The following is a 22,675-nucleotide window of genomic DNA, read 5'->3' on the forward strand; positions in this document are numbered from 1 at the left end:
AAACATTATTTACATGACTCTCATTTCATTCCTGTTGGACAGCCTGTCCTGGGACAGTTTCATCCCTTCGCTTATAGATGAGACTCTGATTCCCGAGACGCAGAACGAGGTGCTGGTTGAGCTCGGGGTGGAGCCGGTGTCTCCTGCCTCCCAGGCCCAGCACTAGCACGGCTCAGGCCCTCTCCCCTGCCTGACAGCCACCATGCCAATTTAGGACATCAGAAACACTGCCAGGGGCATCCGAATGAGCTCCTTATGCAGGGAAAGGCGTGTCACGGAGAATGGAACAGAGCAGGGAAAAATTCGTCCTCACTTTGTCCCTGTGATTATGGCAAAGGCCCCACTCTGCCTTGGAAGGGCAGACGAGCTCTTCTGGGCTGCCTACCCCCTCACCCTCTACTATGTTTCCCTGTGTATCTTTCAAGCTGTCCCTCGGGCAGAAGAGGGTGAGATGTCTTTGCCGAGAGGTGGTCCCCCTTTACTGGGGAGATTGAGGGGAGCTGTGTCCCCCCCGGCCTGAGGTCTCGGGCCTTGAGTCTCGAGAGCGTTCATGGCGGTCCCACAGGTGACGGTCGGAGGACATGACACGTGCTGCCGGGCCCGCTGTGCAGGAGGGGCTCTGTGATTGTCTGATTCTAAGGTCAGATTCTCCTTTCTTGTTGTTGGTAAGATGGAGGAGAAGATGCCAGAGAATTGATAAAAAGAAAATCCACACCAGTCCTGTGAATGACAGACAAAGGGGATCCGTGTCCCACCTGCGTATGGTGCCTGGCGGGCTCTGGATTAATTTTCACTTCCTCCCCGGACATTCCTCTATGGCTTAAGGAAGGGGAGAGGCATGTCGTGGCCATGATCTGTACTTGTCCTCACATGGTCCTGTGATCTACATGCCCACACTACCCTTCTGCTCCTTGGAGATGAGGTGTCAGGTTTAGGAAACTGGGCACTGCTGAGGGCATAGCTGCCAGAACCGTGCTACACCAAGGCTGGCTCCGTTCACCTGACCTGTCACCTCCTGTTGAGTCCCAAGGCGTCATTCAAGGTAGGCGCATCGGTGCAATGTAAGCAGGGACCACCTTCTCGCCCTGGACAGACTGGTGGGTGAGCAGTGGAAGCCCGGAGCCCTGCACCAGCCCCCAGGCCAGTGCCTCCTCTTTCGTCAAAGGAGGCACTGGTGACATTTTTGCTCAGCAACTGCTTGGCTTTGAGTCTGCAGACCCACCAGAGAATGCCAGATTGTTTTTGCCTTTTGAAGTCTGCCCTTGGGATTTGGTGGAGTAGCTGGATGTGTGCTTAGCCCATAGTGGTTGACACTGTCACCATTGTTTACCCAGAACCTCGTGTACCAGGCATGGCTCCAGGCATCAAAATACAGCAGCGCATTAAACCTCCCTCCTTGTGGGTCTGTCTGTTTTGGTACCACAAGGGCTCAGCCAGCATCTGAACGTCAGCGAGATAACGCGGCCAGTGAGCTCGGGTCAAGCACGTTCTCCTCCAGTCACTTTTACTCCATAGTTGCTTTTACTATTCCACAGTCATTAATTTTTTAAACAATGCTTTGGTTCAGGAGCAGAACCTAATTCTCCCCTGTTCCTCTTGGTGGGAGTGAGTAACATTGTCCAGCTTGAAGTGTGAACACATTTTGTAGCCCAAAAGCTGTCTACACGCAACTAGGTGAAGTTTTGGTTTGGGGCGCTGACCACGTTGGGGTCCCCCGGCAGCACCGCTCCCCTCAGGCCCCTGCCTTCCCTGGATCAGGAGGTGAGGGTGGGTCTCACCGTCCCCGCGTCCCTGTCCTCATCACACTCACGTAATTTCTTGCAAATGCTGTCAGTTATTTTTGTTCTTGTGTGTTTCTTATTTTCGCTTTTCCTCTTTTCCTTTTTCTATTTTCCTTTTTCTCTTATACCACCCTGTGAGCATGTTGTTGGGTCTGAAAATGTGGGCTGTGCACACCCTGCATTGGAATAGCCAGATCGCCCTCTGTGCTGTCTCCATCGCTTTAAAAAGCAAAAACTTAACAGTTGCCATGATTCATATATTATCCTAGTCATCTTCTTATTTTCTAGTTTTTTGGAATTTTTGCTCTGTTAGCACATCACCCACTGGAGTTTGATACCTGTTAAAGTCCTTGTTTTGAGGAACCTGTTTGTTCCTCCTTATATTTGGTAACAAATGCTCTCTTACTAATTTTGTTTATTTGTTTTGAAGAAGAGAGATGCGAATTGATTTAGGCGGCTGCTGAGGGATTTTTTTCATGGAGTATTTAAACTTGGAAAGTCAAAATCTGCAGCACCTTGCTTGATTCTGGCTTTTACACAAACGTGCTCGGCACACGGTTCCTGGCTGTCGCTGTGTGACGTGCGTGACTGTGCTTCCTGGCCGGCGGTCACTGGTGAGGAAGTGGCCGGCTCGGGGGTGAGCAGCTGCAGTGGACTCTGTTGGAGGAAGCAGTCACCAGTTTTTTGTTTTTCTGGTTTTATTTTTGCATTCACCTTCCCAGAGCCATTTACTTTATTTTGCATTCATAGAGGGGCAGGAGCGGGTCTAAAACCATGCCACTCTTTTGTTCCCTTTATGAGGCTGGTTTTTCTAAGTATCAGGAAAACATTGCCTTGTCCTAAGGAGCTGGTTCACTTGGATCTGGTGGACACAGGGACCGCTAAAGGGGACCGTAGCTTCCTCTCTTCTTCAGCCAGTGGGTATTCAGAGCCGGGTCTGTGGTTTGCCTCAGCAGCCGTGCAGGCCTCCCTGCACCGGCCTTTACTTTTACCCCTTTTTGGCAGTTAATAGCTGACTCTGTGTCTGTTGCAGCTGATGTCCACCACTGACGGCCATGTCGTTATTTTGCGGTAGTGAGTCTCCAACACCCCTGTCAGCCGTGAAGGGACCTTGCATTCTCACCCCGACCCTGTTTCATCTCACCCAGGGGAAGGGTTTGGCCACCACCGTCATGCTGGACATGAGGCCTTGTTTCTCCTTTCATGCTCTGGTCCAAATGTGGACACTTCATCCTTCACTGACTTGGTCTCGCTTGAGACAGTCCAGACTTTCTGAAAGAGTCCATCACATTCTGGGGGGGGAACAGAACAAAAGTAAGAGTCGCAAGTAGGAGTCAAGGCTGTCTGGGTTGGCAAATGCAGGCTGGGATCTGTGATGTCTGGTCTGTGCCCTGGAAACAGGCCTTTCCCGTGGCTCCCGAGAGAAAAGGGGTTGGAGCGAGAACAGACTTGCCTGGGTTCCTACCATCCTCATCTACTCACTGACATGAGTGTCAGCTAACTAGGAGCTCCCCCAAACCTCGGGCCCTTCAAAGCTCAGACCACGGGAGATCCTTGAGTCCCTTCTCCTGGTCCTTCTTTGTGAGAATCCAGTGCCTTCTGAGGTGACCGGCAGCAGGAGATGCCTATCCCTCCAGGGAACTCCCATCGGAGGACTGTGACTCAGTGCACCTTGCTGTGAGCTTAACGGTTTCCATCCGTGCTCCCTGCAGAACCAGACTTGAGACTGGCTTAGCGACAGAAATGACAAGACTGATTCCAGGGCAGGGCCAGGTGGAGGGAACAGTGGAAATTGAATGTGACCTCAAAAACCTAGGTGGGTGATGGGGCTGTTACTAAAATGGGGAGCCTGGGAGGTACCTGCCAGGAATCGAAGTCTAGAGTAAATGGTGGTCATAAGGCTTTTTTTTTTTTTTGACATAAGGCATTTTTAAGATGCCATTTGTCATCCAAGTTAGGACTTCCAAGAGGCACTCGGGTCTATGAGCCTGGGGCTCAGGTGAAGGAGCCGGACTAGAGATACACGTTAGGATTTGTCATTCTTAGCTGGTGTTCACAGCCGTGCAAGTGGATCAGCTCATCTCAAGAGGTGCAGACTTTGGCTGGTGGGGGCAGGGCTGTGCCTGGTTTGGAGGAAAGCCCAGACCATGCAGCTTTGGTGTGTCAGTCAGCGGCGTTTGTGATTTTCAGAGCAATGGCATTTATCCTTAAGGTTCTGGGGGGTGGGCAGGGCCACCCAGGAAGAAATCTGAAGGGAGGGTTTTGGCCACGTGTGCACATCTTGGGACGATCCAGAGGCTGCAGGGTCCACAAGGGGAAACTCCTCAGAAGCTGGAGTCGCAGTGGGGAGTTGGGAGAATGTAGTCACACTCTCCTGTGAGGAAGGGAGGGAGGCCTCGGGAGTCCGCACCCTAGCGGACTCTCTTTCCCACGAACAAAAGGCAATCAGACAGAAGATTTGAAGTGAGAAGGGATGGGCGCTGGGAGAGGAGCCAACCTGGAGAAAGGTGGTTGAACAATTCTGGAATAGTCTCCCTGAAAAATAGAGTTAAAAATACCCAGACTCTTAAGAATATTGATAGTGACTGGGGAGGAGGCAGTTGTTTTTCTGGCCTCCTAAGGGTAAGGTATGTATCCAGGGATACACAGAAGAATCGGGCAGTCTGTTCCGGGGGCTTCACCCGTACCAGGGGGAAAAGTGCAAGTTTAAAGGGGGAGAAGGGCAGCTGAGGGAAACTAGCCAGGCCCCGTGTCACGTACCAGTCGGCCGCCCTACTTGCGTGTTGCATTCACATCCATGCCTCCCAAATGGGCGGTGGCAGCCCTGTTTTGAAGATTGGGAAGCCTTCTCAGAGGGGTTAAGGAATTGGTCCATTTAGCGGCTAGTAAATGCTGTAGCAGGATTCAAGCAGGGCCTTGTCAGACTTCAAGGGCATGTTCTCTCTACTAATTCCGGTACCTCCCCGTTGTACCTGAAATGGTGAAGTGAGTCAGTTTCGGAGCCTTTCAGAGAAAGTACGCTTTAAGTGCCTCAGGACTGTTGCACAAAGCTCAGTGTTCTTTGATGGTTCGGAAGCACCGCAGTGCTTTTTGCTCCACAGATGTAAGGTCTTACTCTTTTGACGATGGTGTGGTTGTAAATGATGTACAGGTGCAAAACCACACTTAGCAGCTTCTGAAGGGAAACTCTCCAGTTCTCCCTTGATCCGCTTTCTTCCACGGGATGTAACTGTGCTGCAGCGTAGGCCTGAGCTTTCCGTATGGAGTGAGGGTTTGATATCCAAATTAAACATAAAACAGTCAGATGGAGAAAATCGAAGATGACAATATATTTTCGGGTTTCATTAGACAAGATATACTATCTGTTAATGGCCCATAAAGCGAATGAAATTGAGTACAGAACATTGCATTTCTTACTTTCTACTGAGAGATGTCTTCCAACATAAGATTCTCTGCTTTGGAACTTCAGCTCTGCCACTAGGGCGCCTGTCATTGTGTTGGTGTGATTGCATTTACACAGTGCATGTAATCTGGGCTTCCTTAGCCCCAAACACTCCAGTGCAGAATCATAGGCTGCAGCCATCACTTAGTTATACAAATACTTCTAAAACTATATGATACCAAAAGAAAATAAATAAAAATAGAGAGAGGGAGATTGCCTTTATCAAAGTTCCTTTGGATTTTAACTGCAAAGTGTTGTTGAGCAGCTCTGGTTTCCTTTGGATATGAATATATACATTTCTTTGCATGTAACTTGGATTTTAGGCTTGAACACCAAGCTCTTGTTTTCCATGAGCCACAAAAATCATAGCCAAATGACACACCTATGAAACATTTTATTCTTTTTATCTGAGACAGAATCCTTGAATTTGGGACTTGAGCTGTGATTTTGCTGTTTGCTCTTCCCACCCCTCTTGTCACCTCACTCCTTTTTCCCACGTGGCCTCCAAGAGTTCATGGTCTCAAAGGAACAGGTGGACAAATACCAGTTGGTCGCCAAGAAGTGCTGCTGTAGACGGAGCCCAGCCAAGAGCTAAAGGACATCATCAGGGAGGACTTCCTGGAAGAAATTGGCTCTACATTCAGTTCTGAGGACAGAGTAAGAGTCAGCCATGAGAAGGAATCAAGAGGGTGACTCAGGAGGCAGGAGCAGCCCGGGTAGAGGCCTGGAGGCTTGTGGGGTGGGGACTCGGGGAGACTGCCCTGTGTGGTCCAGGGTGGTGGGTGACCCTGCTTTGAAGGACACTGGAGAGGGCCTAGGGGTGGAGGGCTTTGGAGGAGCTTGGTTTTTACTAGAACTGACACAGAGGAGGCAGTGAATGGTGTCAGCAGGAAGTGACCCTTAGGAGAGCAGCTCTGCCTGTCCTTTTGAGTCCCACCCCTTCATTCTTTTATTCATAACACACGCAATTCTGAGTGCCTAGGGGAGAGGGGGTGGACCCACAGTAGTAAGCAAAATGTACTTGCTTCTTGAGAGCTTAGCAGTGTCAGAAGTTGACTTAGATTAAAATGTTCTATTAACACAGCAGGGCACCTAATCCAAAGTGCGGAGGTTGGAGGGAAGGAAGGCTTCCTTGACAAACAGTTAAAATGAGCCTGGAGGCTAGTGGGAAGCAGCAGTCACAGGGCCCCTGAGGTCACTGGGGACCTGGTACTGAGGTGAGGATAGGCAAGCAGGGTCGGGGGTGGGGCTAGAACTCTACCAGGGAGCCTCTGAAGGGTTTGAAGTGGGGGAGATGTAATCAAATTTGTGCTTTGGGAAGGCTGCCTTGGCTGTGTGTGTGTGTGTGTAGCAGGGAAGAGGGGGAGGGTGTCACCAACTGGGAGGGTCATTAGAAGACCATTCACAGGCTCGGAGGCCACCAGTGGGAGAGGGGCATCGGGGCTGCTTGGGGACCGCAGGGGCAGTGTGGATGCCGGATTTCCTTATGGGGAGGGCTTGTTAGCGGGGTCGCTCTAGCGACACCTTGTGGCTGGAAGTAAACAGATGGAGGCTGCCAGGTGGACTTACCTCTTCTCTCCTTCCCTGCCTTGTGTGATGATCTTAGCTCTGCCAACATATGGAAAAGAAGAGCTAAGTTCCAGAGTAGCCCAGGACTTTGCTGAGCTCGTTCAAGTGAGATTTGATAGGATTTAGTCTTGTGTTGAGATCTGTAGGTTAACTTAGCTAGAAACGTTCCGTCTTTTGGATTTCCATAGGGGTATTAATTCTTGATAAAGATTGCTTTCTTGGTGAGAGGAAATTTAATACAACTGATGTCTTTCTCAAAAAAATATCTTATCTTTTAAGAAATTTAATATTCAAAATAATAGGAATATTTTAAAATGATAAACTAAGGCTTTCGTGTAGTTTCTTTGGTTTCTGAGTTGATGTGTAGGTAGACCCTTTGCATTACATAATAGCACATCTTTGTCAGTATTTAAAGAGCTGTTAGTGAGCGCCCTAGACCCCACTTTTGAAAGCATCATTAAAGCTTGCTCTGAAATAGTGAAGTCATATAGGTCTTTTTTGCAGAAGCCAGATATTTGGTTTATAATCTGCAGCATAGCTCCCTTTATAAAATAATAATAGGTTCAAAATTAAGAAAGTGGAAAATAATTGATTTTTTTAAAAACTGAAACATAAACTTTCTTGTGCTAATGTTGCAACTGGAAATTTCGAAAAGAAAAATCCCACTGTAATATCATCTACGTGAAATACATATATGTCTGTCACGTTTGAATAGTAACTGCACAGTGGTTTTTGAAGTCAGGATCATTCCAGCTCAGATACTGGCAGTGATGGTTGCTGGTTTTCAATGGAAGAACCTAAATTTGCTTTCTTAGCTTTATTCTTTTCTTTTTCTTTTCTTTTCTTTTCTTTTCTTTTCTTTTCTTTTCTTTTCTTTTCTTTTCTTTTCTTTTCTTTTCTTTCCTTTTCCCTCTCTCTTTTTTTTTTTTTTTTTGGGTAGTGCGAGGGTTGAGTAGTGCTGTGCCAGCATGACTTGGGGGCAATTTGGGGGCAGATGTCGTGCAGCAGCAGTGAGATATTTCCATGCCTTTTACTTTCTGGACATCACCAGGGAACATGTGTGGTTTGTGCCTGCAGGATGCGATGCTGCAGGACTCCCTGGTCCATCAATGTTATGTCTTGGAGCTGCTCCGGTCAGTGAATGATTTTCTGTGGCTTGGAGCTAATGTGGTCTGATGCAGATGATCAGATGTGTAACTGAAGTACTTTTACTTGAAATAAGAGAAAAGCTAGCAAAAATGTCTCTAAAATACAGGATGAGGGAGGAGAATTGGCTGAGCTGCTTGCAGTGGGGAATATTCTCAGGTGACTCCCTCACTGTGTCTCCTGTCACTCTCCCCCACAGCCCTGCACGGCAGTCCTACTGAAGCAACCATGCACTTTCTCAGAAATGCGCTGAATTTCCTTGTGCCTCTGATTGTTCGCTTTTTTTTTTTTTTGAAAGCACATCTTGCCCTTTGCTTAAATGCCGGCCTTGCTAGCCACCACTTACACTCATTCTTCTGGACCTCGTCCATATATAGCTGCTGAATGGATGAACAAAATGTAGTATCTCCATTTAGCGGAACATTATTCAGACATAAGAGTGAATAAAAAAGAAAAAATAAATAAAGGGGAATATGAAAAATCCATCTGCTCTGGGAAGTCCACCCTGACTGCTCAACCCGGCCTTTTCCCTTTGAAACCCCATCCCTTATACCCCTCTCTACTATTTTTGATAGTATTTACCACCTTCTAATAAAGTTTAACATTTTCAAAGGAAAGAGACATGCTGATACCACTTCAACATGGGAAAGCCTTGATAACAGCACGTTAATTGAAAGGAACCAGACACAAACGGCCGCATATTGTTGATTTCAGTGATCTGAAATGCCCAGAATAGGCTCATGCAGTGGCAGAGAGCAGATGATGGTTGCAAGGGGCTGGGTGGAGGAGGGTTGTGGAGTGACTGCTAGTGACAGGGGTGTTCTATTGGGGTGATGAAGTGTTCTGGAAATAGATGGTGGTGAGGGCTGCACAACCGTGAGTATGCAGAAGGCTACTGAGCGCTGTCTCTGGGAGTGCCTGTTGTTGGGGCGGCTTTATTTTGTTCTCATCCTGTAATGTGAAGGGTCATCTTGTGCTGAGATCATTCAACTCCTGTGAGTGGTAAGGCTAAGAGACTTTGCAGAGTCATGTTTCTTTTTTCCCCCTTGCTGAGTGTAGGCAAAAATGGTTTAAGCCTGAGAAAGTGCTCCATATGCAGAAATGTCTTTCAGTTTTGCCTGGTGTAAAAATCTTGAGAGCTTTTTAATCGTTTAGGACAGTCTGTAGGGAGAAACAGCCCGTGAAGCCTGGGTGAGACCTGGAAGAGCCGCTCTTCCCTCCCAGACACGGGTGGGGATTTCACCCCAGTTCAGGCAGTGAAGGGCCAAGACCCGTGAGTGAAGTTGACAGTCGTGAATATTTATGTGTATCCGCTGCTTCATCTTGGATATTAATTTCTAGCTGAGTCATTTTTGTGGCGGCAGACTCTTCCTACATCAGGAATTTATAGTATCTGCTCTTTGAGGTGAAGACCTGACAGACTTGATTATTTAACAGTCTATCTTGTATTGATATCTCAAATTCCTTTATCAATCGCAAAACAGCAGAAATACAGACGTCCTTTAATGCCGATGCGACCTGGAGCAGGTTTAGTTTCTGTGCCTCAGTGGCCTTATCTGCGGGTGGGGAAGTTTATAACAGTGCTTCCCTCAGAGGAGCTGGTGAGAGGAGACTGAGAAGCACAAATGGAAGACTTACACGAGATGCTCATGAATGACAAAATTTAGTGCTGTCAGCCTGGTGAGGCCTCAGGGACAGAGATGTCAGAACAGAGCAGCCCTAGCCGGAGTTCGATCCGCATTGGCAGGTTTTATGATCACTATCACCACTGTGGGTTATCAGGTAGTTTTAAGACTTGGTAATATGAATTCATGAATAATGTTAAAGACTAGACAACTCAGATCCGGTTTACATAGTTCTCAAGATTTCCTGTGATAAATGGATATTTTTTCCCCATCTTAAATCTGAGTGGATTCTCTAAAAAAATTCCGTAGTCCTCCATCTTTTCCCTTTAATTCTCCTTTTTAAAAAAAAAAAGTTTTTAAATGGAGTTACTGGGGACTGAACTGAGGGCCTCACGCGTGCTGAGCACATACTATCTCAACTGAGGTATACGCTCTCCCATAATTTTTTTAAACTTTACTTTCTTAGTATGCAGAGGTTAGAGGCCTCTAATTCTTTTTTTGGAGACTTGTCTATAAACCTGTAAATCTAAAATTAATGGACAAAATTTGGTTTATTAAAAAAATCATTAGAACTTTCTTCAATCCATTCAAAAGGAAATGCTTATTGAGTTAAAATGTTTCTCCTTTATGGTGATTTCTAATTTTTGGTCTCGCTTAACTTATTAAAAGTAATCCTCATCATCATAATGACCAAGCTTGCTGTGAGTGGACACCTACCAAAGGCTAAACTGTTTTTCTCATGTTTTACTTCAAAGCAGGTATTTGACGATAGGTATAAATGTCGCCTTTTTGTAGCTGAGGGATTGAGAGGTGGGCAGCTTGTCCCAAATCAAACGCAGCTGGCGGTGCCTAGCTCGGTGCTGGAACCCAGGCTGCACAGGATGCATTCTCAATTTCTCCTCTGATCAGCCTCCCGTTGAGTGGTTTCCAGAACACCTGTGAGTCCATAAATGACCGATTTTGGCGATCTCAGCCTGATGAGGCCTTCAGAGGAGAGACACCATTGAGAATGTGAGACAGAGTGGCATAAATTAAAATTGTACATTTTCACAAATGTTGCATTCTCAGGTAATGACTTAAATAGTTTATGTTTTCTTTATTTTAGTGCTATGTAAGCACTAAAAACAAAACATTAAAAATGATTATAGTGCAAAATAGGAGTGGGCTTTGAAAGTCCAATCATTGCTATTGATGTTGCTTGTTTTTCTCTAGTGGTGCTTTTTGACAGAATAATTTACAGTGACTGAATTTATTTTATGTATGTAGTCTTAGTATGGAGGAAAAGTTTGTCAGTGAATATTGAAAGTAAAATCTTTACTCTTTTCTTTACTGATGATAAATATGTATGTTGTTTCCATGGCTTAAGTATATTTCCTCATTTGTGAAATTTGAGTGATGCCGTTTACCGTGTCTGACTGTGAGAGGTAGATGCCTTGTATACAAAGCATTCAAGAGCTGCTTAGTAAAAATGTGCTGTCACAATGACAGATAGTTTAGAAGGATCAACTGTGAATACTAAAGAGGGTGGCTTGTTTCTGATGCATATTCAATATGGATATATATGAATATGGCTTAAAGTAACAAGGATTCAGTGTTTTGTGTGTGTGTGTGCGTGCAGTATGAAGTTTTAATGAAATCTGTATCATTCTATTGAGACAGGGACTAGTTAAATTGACTTAAGCAGACGACCTTGAAGATTATTTACACAGAATGTGTATTGTTACAACTCAGTGTACATGCTGCCGTGTAACTATACACTCAGACATTTAAATTCGTAGGAATCTGACCAGAAGCATTAAGTTTAGAAAAATCCACATTGATCATTTTCAGGGAATAAGCTTCTCTCTTTTGTGATTAAAGAAAATTTTGATTTATTTTTCTGCACTCTTAATAGGTTTTAAAATATCAAAACATTGATTTGACATGTCAGCTTTTTTAATAGAAAAAAGCTCATGCTGTTTTAATATGTAAATAAATGTTTTTGTATTTCAATACACTTCTATGACTTCCTGGCTCTTTGAGAAGTATTTTGCAAGATACTTAGATTACCTACTGTTGGAAAAAATACAGACATGACATTTATGAATATAGGGCTAGTACAGGTCTGTTGGTTTTTGCTACAGTGCAAGACATGAGGACTAGGAGAGCTTTGCTGCTGATGGCCAGGAGGATAGATCCCAGATCTCAGTCTCCCCTCCTGTAAAATGAAGTGGCTGGACTGGATTCTTTCCACTTCAAAGATGAGTTTCCATGAGCCTGTGTCTTTTGTATATATTCAGGAGTATTAGCAATATCTGATTAAGTACTGAATACCCCTCCCTTTCCTGAAGCGAAGTGCAGTATGTGCTACAAAAGCATTTAGTTATCTGATTCTTGTTTCTGATCCACAGACAATTTTTGTGTTGCATCTTTCCAGGCAACCTGGAAGGCCTTTTAAGCCATAGGTGGCGCTGTTGCACTTTCTTACAGTCTTAACTTTCCTGTTTGTAAAGGAAGTCTTAAACAACGTTATTTTTTTTTTATTCCTTTGCTTAGTGCTTCAGGGTAGCAAATTGTCCATTATGACTGACTACCTGGAAATATTATTCTGCTTATGACTTAGTTTAATTCTGTGATCTCGCTGTGAACATTTCAGACTTCCTGTGCAAACAGTGGCAACATCGGACTTTTCTTTTTCTTTTTTTACATTTTTTATTGATTCATAATCATTTTACAGTGTTGTGTCAAATTCCAGTGTTCAGCACAATTTTTCAGTCATTCATGGACATATACACACTCATTGTCACATTTTTTTCTCTGTGATTTATCATAACATTTTGTGTATATTTCCCTGTGCTATACAGTGTAATCTTGTTTATCTATTCTACAACTTTGAAATACCAGTCTATCCCTTCCCACCCTCTACCCCCTCCCCGGTAACCACAAGTCTGTATTCTCTGTCCATGAGTCTATTTCTGTCCTGTATTTATGCTTTGTTTTTGTTTGTTTGTTTGTTTTGGTTTTTTAGATTCCACACAATAGCGATCTCATATGGTATTTTTCTTTCTCTTTCTGGCTTACTTCACTTAGAATGACATTCTCAAAGAGCATCTATGTTGCTGCAAATGGTGTTATGTTGTCGGTTTTTATGGCTGAGTAGTATTCCATTGTATAAACATACCACATCTTCTTTATCCAGTCACCTGTTGATGGACATTTAGGCTGTTTCCATGTTTTGGCTATTGTAAATAGTGCTGCTATGAGCATTGGAGTGCAGGTGTCATCCTGAAGTAGATTTCCTTCTGGATTCAAGCCCAAGAGTGGGATTCCTGGGCCATATGGTAAGTCTATTCCTAGTCTTTTGAGGAATCTCCACATTGTTTCCACAGTGGCTGCACCAAACTGCATTCCCACCAGCAGTGCAGGAGGGTTCCCCTTTCTCCACTGCCTCTCCAGCATTTGTCATTTGTGGATTTTTGAATGACGGCCATTCTGCCTGGTGTGAGGTGATACCTCATTGTAGTTTTGATTTGCATTTCTCTGATAATTAGTGATATTGAGCATTTTTTCATGTGCTTTTTGATCATTTGTATGTCTTCCTTGGAGAATTGCTTGTTTAGGTCTTCTGCCCATTTTTGGATTGGGTTGTTTATTTTTTTCTTATTGAGATGTATGAGCTGCTTATATATTCTGGAGATCAAGCCTTTGTCGGTTACATTTGCAAAAATTTTCTCCCATTCCATAGGTTTTCTTCTTCCTTTACTTCTGGTTTCCTTTGCTCTGCAGAAGCTTGTAAGTTTCATTAGGTCCCATTTGTTTATTCTTGCTTTTATTTCTTCTAGGAGAAAATTTTTGAAATGTATGTCAGATAATGTTTTGCCTATGTATTCCTCTAGGAGGTTCATTGTATCTTTTCTTATGTTAAAGTCTTTAATCCATTTTGAGTTGATTTTTGTATATGGTGTAAGGGAGTGTTCTAGCTTCATTGTTTTACATGCTGCTGTCCAGGTTTCCCAACACCATTTGCTGAAGAGACTGTCTTTATTCCATTGTATATTCTTGCCTCCTTTGTGGAGATGTGTTGATCAAAAGTTTGTGGGTTCATTTCTGGGCTCTCTATTCTGTTCCATTGGTCTATATGTCTGTTTTGGTACCAATACCATGCTGTCTTGATGACTGTAGCTCTATAGTATTGTCTGAAGTCTGGGAGAGTTATTCCTTCAGCCTCTTTCTTTCTCTTCAGTAATTCTTTGGCAATTCTAGGTCTTTGATGGTTCCATATAAATTTTATTATGATTTGTTCTAGTTCTGTGAAATATGTCCTGGGTAATTGGATAGGGATTGCATTAAATCTGTAGATTGCCTTGGGCCGTGTGACCATTTTAACAATATTGATTCTTCCAATCCAGGAGCATGGAATATCTTTCCATTTTTTAAATTCTTCTTTAATTTCCTTCATCAGTGGTTTATAGTTTTCTGTGTATAATTCTTTCACCTCCTTGGTTAGATTTATTCCCAGATATTTTATTACTTTGGGTGCTATTTTAAAGGGGAGTGTTTCTTTACTTTCTTTTTCAGTTGATTTATCGTTAGTGTAAAGAAATGCAACTGATTTTTGAACGTTAATTGTGTAACCTGCTACCTTGCTGAATTCTTCAATCAGCTCTAGAAACTTTTGTGTGGACCTTTTAGGGTTTTCTATATATAGTAACATGTCATCAGCATATAGTGACACTTTTAACTCTTCTTTTCCAATTTGGATCCCTTTTATTTCTTTCTCTTGCCTGACTGCTGTGGCTAGGACTTCCAGGACTATTTTGAATAGGAGTGGTGATAGTGGGCATCCTTGTCTTGTCCAGATTTTAGTGGGAAGCTTTTGAGATTTTCACCGTTGAGTACTATGCTGGCTGTAGGTTTGTCATATATAGCTTTTATTATGTTGAGATATGTTCCCTCTATACCCACTTTGGCGAGAGTTTTTATCATAAATGGATGTTGAATTTTATAAAATGCTTTTTCTGCATCGATTGAGATGATCATGTGGTTTTTGTCCTTTCTCTTGTTGATGTGATGTATTACATTGATTGATTTGTGTATGTTGAACCAGCCTTGTGTCCCTGCGATGAACCTCACTTGGTCATGATGTATAATCTTTTTTATGTGTAGTTGAAGTCTATTTGCTAAAATTTTGGTGAGGATTTTGGCGTTTATGTTCGTCAGTGGTATTGGCCTATAATTCTCTTTTTTTTTGTAGTGTCTTTGCCTGGTTTTGGTATCAGGGTGATGGTGGCTTCATAGAATGAGTTTGGGAGAATTCCCTCCTTTTCAATCATCTGGAAGAGTTTGAGAAGGGCTGGTGTGAGTTCTTCTTTTATGTTTGGTAGAATTCCCTGGTGAAGCCATCCGGTCCTGGACTTTTATTTGTAGGGAGGTTTTTAATTGCTATTTCTATTTCCTTTCTAGTGATCAGATTGTTCAAGTGTTCAGTTTCTTCCTGATTCAGTTTTGGTGGACAGTATGTTTCCAGAAATTTGTCCATCTCCTCTAGGTTATCCAGTTTGGTTCCATATACTTTTTCATAATATTTTCATATGATATTCTATATTTCTATTTTGTTTGTTGTAATTTCTCCATTTTCCTTTCTTATTTTGCTAATTTGTGCTCTCTCTTTTTTCTTCTTTGTGAGTTTAGCCAGAGGTTTGTGGACTTTATTTACTTTTCCAAAAAAAACAGCTTTTGATTCTGTTGATTTTTCCTATGGTCTTGTTAATCTCTATTGTATTTAATTCCTCTCTGATCTTTATTATTTCCTTCCTTCTGCTGCTTTTTGGGGCTTTTCGTTCTTTTTCTAATTCATTCAGGTGTTGGGTTAACTTGTTTATTTGAGATTGTTCTTTTTTGAGGAAGGCCTGTATTGCTATAAGCTTCCCTCTTAGCACTGCCTTTGCTGTCCCATAGGTTTTGAGTGGTTGTGCTTTCATTATCATTTTTCTCAAGGTATTTTTTAATTTCAGCTTTGATTTCCTCATTGATCCATTGTTTTTTCAATAACATATTGTTTAATGTCCATGCTATTCTTTTTTTCTCTTTTGTTTCTCTGTTGTTGTTTTCCAGTTTCATGGCATTGTGGTCAGTAAAGATGCTTGAGATAATTTCTAACTTCTTAATATTGTTGAGGTTTCTTTTGTGCCCAAGTACATGATTGATCCTGGAAAATGTTCCATGTGCACTTGAAAAGAATGTATATTCTATTTTTGGGGGGTGTAAAGCTCTGAAAATATCCACCAAATCTAGTTTTTCTATTGTAGTATTTAATTTCTCTGTTGCCTTGTTTATTTTCTGTCTGGAAGATCTGTCTAGTGATGTTAATGCAGTGTTAAAATCTCCAACTATGATTGTATCCCCATCAATATCCCCCTTTATCTCTGTTAGTAATTCTTGTATGTACTTAGGTGCTCCTATATTGGGTGCATATATATTAACGAGTGTAATGTCTTCATCTTGTATCACTCCTTTAATCATTATAAAATGTCCCTCTTTATCTTTCTTTATGGCCTTTGTTTTAAAGTCTATTTTGTCTGAAATCAGTACTGCAACACCTGCTTTTTTGGCTTTTCCATTTGCATGGAATATCCTTTTCCATCCTTTCACTCTCAATCTATATGTGTCCTCCCTAAAGTGGGTCTCTTGTATGCAGCATATTGAAGGTTCTTGCTTTATTATCCACTCTGCCACTCTATGTCTTTTGACTGGAGCATTTAGTCCATTAACATTTACAGTAATTAATGATAGATGTGTGTTTATTGCCATTTTGAACTTATCTTTGCAGTTGAATTGATATATCCTCTTTGTTCCTTTCTTCTTCCTTTTGTGGTTTGGTAATTTTCCTTTCTATTATCATGGATTTTATTTAATTTTTGTGACTCCCTTGTAAATTTTTGACGTGTGATTACCCTTTTTTGTAAATCTATTAACCTATACTCGTTTTTATTAAACTGATAATAACATGATCTCAAACCCATCCTTCTGTTAAAAAAATTTAAAAAAGAAAGAAAAAAAGATTCTATATTTCCCTGCCTCCCTCTCCCACTCTCAGTGATTTGTATGTCTTCTTTTATAATTTCGTGTTTTCTTTATTTGTAATTCATGGGTTATCACCTTTCCAGCTGTACGTTTCTCATTTCTGCAGCATCCTGCTGCTTTTCAATTTAGAATAGCCATTTCAATATTTCTTTTAGCATGGGTTTAGTGTTGCTAAACTCCTGCAGCTTTTTTTTTTTTTGGTCTGTGAAACTCTTTATTTCTCCTTCTATCCTAAAGGGTGGCCTTGCTGGATAAAGTATCATAGGCTGCATCTTTTTTTCATTCAGGGCTTTGAATATATCTTGCCACTCCCTTCTGGCCTGTAGTGTTTGTGTAGAGAAATCAGCTGAGAGCCTTATGGGGGTTCCCTTGTAATTCACTCTTTGCTTTGCTCTTGCTGCCTTTATAATCATTTCTTTATCCTTGACTCTGGCCATCTTGATTATGATATGTCTTGGTGTGGGTCTATTTGGGTTCTTCCTGTTTGGGACCCTCTGAGCTTCCTGTACTTGTATATCTGATTCCTTCTTTAAGTTTGGGAAGTTTTCAGTAATGATTTCTTCAAAAACCTTTTCAATCCCCTTTGATCCTTCTTCCCCTTCTGGGACCCCTATTATGCGAAGATTGGGATGCTTTATATTATCCCATAGGTCCCTTATGCTATTATCATTATTTTTTATTTGCTTATCTTGTAGTTCTTCTGAATGGGTGCTTTCTGTTGCCCTGTCTTCTAGATCACTAATTCGTTCCTCTGCATTAACTAGTCAGCTTTGCACAGCTGTTAGATCATTCCTCATCTCTGTCAATGAGTTTTCCCATTTTGCTTGGCTCTTCTTTATAGCTTCAATTTCATTTTTGACATATTTTATTTCTCTAAGCACTATCTCTTTTAATTCCTTCAGCAATTTGACCACTCCTTTTTTGAAATTTTGATCTAGTTGGCTATTGAAGTCTATTTCATTGAGCTTTCTTTCAGGGGATTCCTCTTGTTCTTTTAATTGGGAAAGTTTTCTCTGCTTCTTCATCTTGCTCATACCTCTCTGGCATTGTGGTTTATGGAGCATCAATTCTCTATTTTGGATCTTAAGAATTTTATCTATCTAATGCCTATTTAGGAATAGAACTTAGAAAAAAAAGAAAAAAAAAGAAAAAAGAAAATAAAGAGAAAAAAGAGAAAAAAATAAGAGAGAGAGAGAAAGATTTTTAAAAGAAGGGAGAAAGAGGGCTTGAAAACATTGTATAATGAATAATAGAAGAGCGGGTTGAAGTAGAGTATTAATCGGGTGGAGACGTCCTTTTAAAACCTTTAAAAAATAAAAAAGGGGGGTGGGGAGATGAATATATGTGTTTGAAGCCTGTGTCTAATCAATAACAGGACATCAAAATCCAAGAGAAATAGAAATGAATTAAGAAGTAAAAATTAAGAGAGTAATTCAAAATAGAACAGGTAAAAACAGATTAAAAACAAAACAAAACAAAAACCAAAACCAAAAACCAAAAACCAAAAAACAAAACAAAACAAACAAACAAAAAGGGTTGTTGTCGTTGTTCTCCTGGAGTCTGTGTGCTTTTAATGTGAAGTCCTTCTGTCTTCGTCCTGTTTTGGAAGCTCAGCTTGTTTTCATATTTCATAGGCCCTCCGTTGGCGCCCTCTTCTGTGCTGCTCCCAGCACTTGTCGGCAAGCAGATCGCGCCTCCTCCTAACACGGGGTCAGATGCAGCTCTCTTTTGCTGCGGGCGGGCGGGTAACTGCCCCTCTGGATGCCGCAGTCAGATGTTGCAGACTGGACAGGCATGATGGCGGGTCGTGCCCCCTCCCAGCACCTCGGTCAGGGGTTGTGTTCCTGCCCGACAGGCGGGGGGCCGCTCTCCCCCTGCCTGCGCCGCCGGTAGCTCCGCTGCTCTGTGCGGCTGCGTGCTCTGCGCCGGCGCTCCGCCCTGGCTGGCGCTCCGAACATCGGACTTCTCTTGCAGTGTTAGAAACCAGTGAGCCGGGATTTTATAAAAGAGCTAGAAGAGGCCTCTGGAGCACCTTAAAGCTGAAAAGTGTACTGAGTTCCCTAAGTATTATCCCCACCGCTGTGTGTCAATGGGTGGTAGGAGATTTGGTACATATACGAAGGGGTGTAGTGTTTTGACTTGGGTTTGCGTGCACGCGCTGCCACTGAGCTAAGTGATCCTGAGTCAGTTCGTTCGGAGTTTTTCCCTCGTCTGTGAGATGGGGACACTCATTTCTGCTTTGTAGAATTGTGAGAATAAGAAATTATGTAAAGTGTTTAGCACAGTGTGTATGTCAAGAGGGCTCATAAACTTAACTGCTGTTTGGTGTGAAGCCATCATTTGAGAGTCTTTGGCAATTACTGAGAAACAGGAAAATAAGGAAAGCTGGTTTTATGATGAAAGATATTTGAGGAAGTTCCATAGTCCCTAAACACATAATTTAGCATCAGCAGAGTCAGGACCGTTACACAGTCGCCCTGAACCAATGTTAAGCCACAGAATTTTTTGTTACTTCATATATGTTGGGGCTTAAGGGAACCCAATACTTATACACATGTTGTGTCCAGCAGCCAACTGAGAGATGACAAAGAACAGGCAGGCGATAAATGTCTCCTTTATTACTGATGAAGCTACGTTCTCCATGAAACTCAGGGCTGTGGGAGAGTGAGTGTCATGACACTATGTCCCAGAATTAGAGACTCACGCAGTCCCAGGTAACTCTGGGCCACAGCGAGCATTCCCTTGAGAGGATCTGGCCCATAATGCACAGGAGTGTCTTGCCATGGAGCTGAGCATCCCAGCTGCTTCCTAATGGTGGCCAACACTGGAGGGAAAGGAAAGGTTTCATATGCCCTGCTTGTCTCCCCGGACTCACACCTCAATCTGTTAGTGTGAGGAGGGATAGCCGTGGGCCAGTGGTCAGGGGTGTGAAGGGAGAAGCAGTCTCCCATGGACCAGAGGAGTGGGGAGGAGGGATCCCCTCCCTCAGTTTAAACAGGTGGTGGCTTGAAAGAGAAGGGTGCTCCTCAAGAGTTTATAAGAGGGGAAATAAGGATTTCCTTTGGGACTCAGACTAGCCATGAAACACAGAAGATGATTAGATGGGAGACTTGTAAATCACTTTCTTATTAAATTGACATTTGTTGGGCACCAAAAATATGCTACATTCTTTTCTGAGAGTTTTACAGAAATGAATCCTTCAATCTTCACAACAAGTGAGTAAGAAAGATTTGATTGTTATCCCAGGTTTAAGTGTGGAAATTGAGGCACACAGAGGGTAAGTAATTTGGCCAAGGTAACAGAGCTAGTAAGTGGCAGAGCTGGGGTTTAAACCCTGGCTATCTGGTTTCCAGGCTCCCAGGGATGAGCTTTGGGAGTTTAGAGGTATCTGCATCCCTGGATCTCTGTACCTCTGCATCAGTTAGACCAGAAAGGACAGGGAAAGGGGAGTTATACAGGGGCTCACAGTCGTGTCTCAGCCACTGCCCATGAACTGTGCCCCGTGATTGGCGTTAATTGTTTTCCAGGCAGTAGATCTGTTCTTATAACAGAAATTTAGTCCATTGAGTTAATCTAGAAACTCTTCCTGCTCTGCTTCTGTCCAAGCTTGCCATGTGACTGCCTGCCCGAGATTGGGCCATGGAGGAGAATCTGTACTCATGGTTGAACTCTGATATTTCAATCTCTTTTGTAGTTTCACATCTCCTGTTACATTAATAAATTGAATTTCTGGTTTTCTTGCATCAGTGTGTCATAAGTTTGGTTAATGTGAAACCAGTCCATGGGAGCCCAGGGGTGCTGACGGTATAATTTCTGAGCATGTGGCATTTCTACCCGTGCAGATATGGCTGGATGATGTCCACCTTCCTCACTGATTTCTCCCAGCAGCAGGGTCCTCTCCCACCCCCGGATGTGAGGATGGGATCTCTCTGAGTAGGTCAGTCAGAGGCCGAGTCCACCAATCAGATGAAGTACCTGGAAGTGGGTTTAATAGAAGAAAAGGGCTTCCAGGTAGTCCGATGGGCTGTTCAAGTCCGTATGGTGAAAAGCTGTCCACTGTCTGTGGTTGAGCTGCTTCTTTGCTGTTTAAAACTCTGTATTACATGAAGGGATTTTAAAATGCAGAAAGGTGTGATTTCAGGTGGTACATCCGCACCGGTGACTAGTGCTGGATGACCGCCTTTGTGAGGAATAGACGGAGTCTTACAAACTTCATAAAACAGCTTTAAAAGCTCTGCATATGGGGTGCACTTCGTATGGGATCCAGTTCATGACTGGTCGCGCTGAGAGGGCACGTAAATGATGATGGCAGAAAGGACACGGAGGCATCAAAAAGGTCTCAGTCATGTTCCGTGTTTAGAGGATGGAGCACAGTGTAATATATTTGAGCTGGTTTTTCACTGAACACTTTAGAGTATTTTCTAGGACTCCCCAATCCCCCAAGGTTCCATGCAGCTGGGTGTCCCCTCAGTGCAGCTCTGTCAGCGCTTTCCCTGGGCTGATGCGGTGTCACGGGGAGCAGGACGGTAAGCGTCCCCGGCTCCTCCGAGCTCCGTCTCCTCATCCGCAGAGCCGGGTTTCTCATGCGTGTCTACTTAGTAGGGTTGCTGAGAATCACACGTGATGGTTGTCAGGTGTGATTTGTGGTTGTCTCTGTGATTGGCGTATAGTCAATATTTGATAGAAACACTTGTTTTTTATTATAATTGTGGCTCCTAGATTGCAGTGGTTTTTAGTCTGCATTTATTTTTTTATATGAATTTATTCTTATTTTTAAATAAACACTTGTATTTATATATTTTCATGAAGGTACTGGGGATTGAAGCCAGGAACATGTGCATGCTCAACAGGTGCTCTACAGCGGAGTAATACCCACCCTCCTTGTCTGCACTTTAAAATAAATATTTCAATACACAAAATATTTCTTAAACACTATCATGGGTCCTATTTTCTGCATAGACAATTGAATACATATGCCATCTCAATACGAATAAATGTCGTAGGGACATACCTTTCTAAATCTTTTAACGTGTTTTAAAACGGTCATAGCTAGTGAAAATCACGAGTCTTGGATCCACTACTTCTTAGGGTCTGCTTTGCCATCATGGGGAATTACATTCTACAGAGAAGGCTAATTGGATCTCATTGATATTTGGATGATTTTGCAATGTTCAAGGCTTTCAAAAGCTGACCGTTTTGTATTTTAAACTAACTACAAAGTTATCTTCTAGAAGTTGTAAGTCCTTAGCTTGTGAAGTGCCCAGTAATTCAGTTTGTATATGTCTGTGTCTCTGTGAACGCGTATGTGTGTGATTTCAGGAATGTAGCAATAAGTTCCATATAGCCTTCTGAAACATTTCTCCTCCAGTTCAAGGTGTAAGTATATATTTACACAAATAAATTTTGTGATTTGGCATATTGGTGGGAATAAGAGGTTCTCATAATTGTTTCAGAAGGGTTGGGGAGCATGAGCTTAGAAAATGAGAGGAGATAGAGGCAGGGAGGTTCTTTAAACTTTGTGCAAGATGAGAAACAGTAGCTTTTCTTTTTTCTTCTAAAGCAAACTGGCACTGAATTGTAAAATACTAATACTCAGAATTGCTTTTCTGATCAGAGACAAGTTCCTCAGATTTTTCAAGGCAACATGAATGATGAAATGTGTTTTAGCAGTTATCTTTAAAAGTAGCTTTATTTTTCAAGTAAAAGGCTATAGCCTGTTCTTTTTTTCCAGCTGTACAAGAATTTCTCATTGATCCAGGTACGTGATCAATGTGTTTAGTTTCTCTGGGTTATTTTTTTTTTAAGTGCTTGATTCATTCTGGTGTGAATGAATGTTTAAAATTTCTGGATTTTGATCTTTAAAACTTGCTGATTTATCAGAACTGCTAAAAACCTGATGTTTGTTCCTTGTTTGGTGGGGCAACCTATTGATTTATGTTGTCTGTTATAGAGGGAAATTCTTCCTCTAGCCTGTAGATAATTAAGTGAATGGTTTGCAGTGTGCCTTAAAAATCATTTGAATGCATTGAGCATGTTTGTCCAGTGAATTT

The 22,675-nt window shown here is 42.6% G+C and overlaps 1 protein-coding gene across 8 annotated transcripts in view; it reads left to right on the top strand.

Moving 5' to 3' along the window:
- LOC140699563 (uncharacterized) overlaps positions 1-22,675 on the top strand; it is a 40,228-nt gene that overhangs the window by 9,445 nt on the left and 8,108 nt on the right. Inside the window, exon 1 of one of the 8 annotated variants that reach the window (XR_012077729.1) lies at positions 5,608-5,880. The exons of 4 other annotated variants lie outside the window; for them this stretch is intronic. The gene's annotated coding sequence lies outside the window, so the exon portion shown is untranslated. Of the gene's footprint in view, positions 1-5,607; positions 5,913-22,675 lie in introns of those variants that run through there. 3 more of the 8 variants (XR_012077731.1, XR_012077730.1, XR_012077734.1) reach the window with 3 other exon arrangements.

This window comes from Vicugna pacos, chromosome 11 (assembly GCF_048564905.1).
Source record: "Vicugna pacos chromosome 11, VicPac4, whole genome shotgun sequence".
Lineage (NCBI taxonomy): Eukaryota > Metazoa > Chordata > Mammalia > Artiodactyla > Camelidae > Vicugna > Vicugna pacos.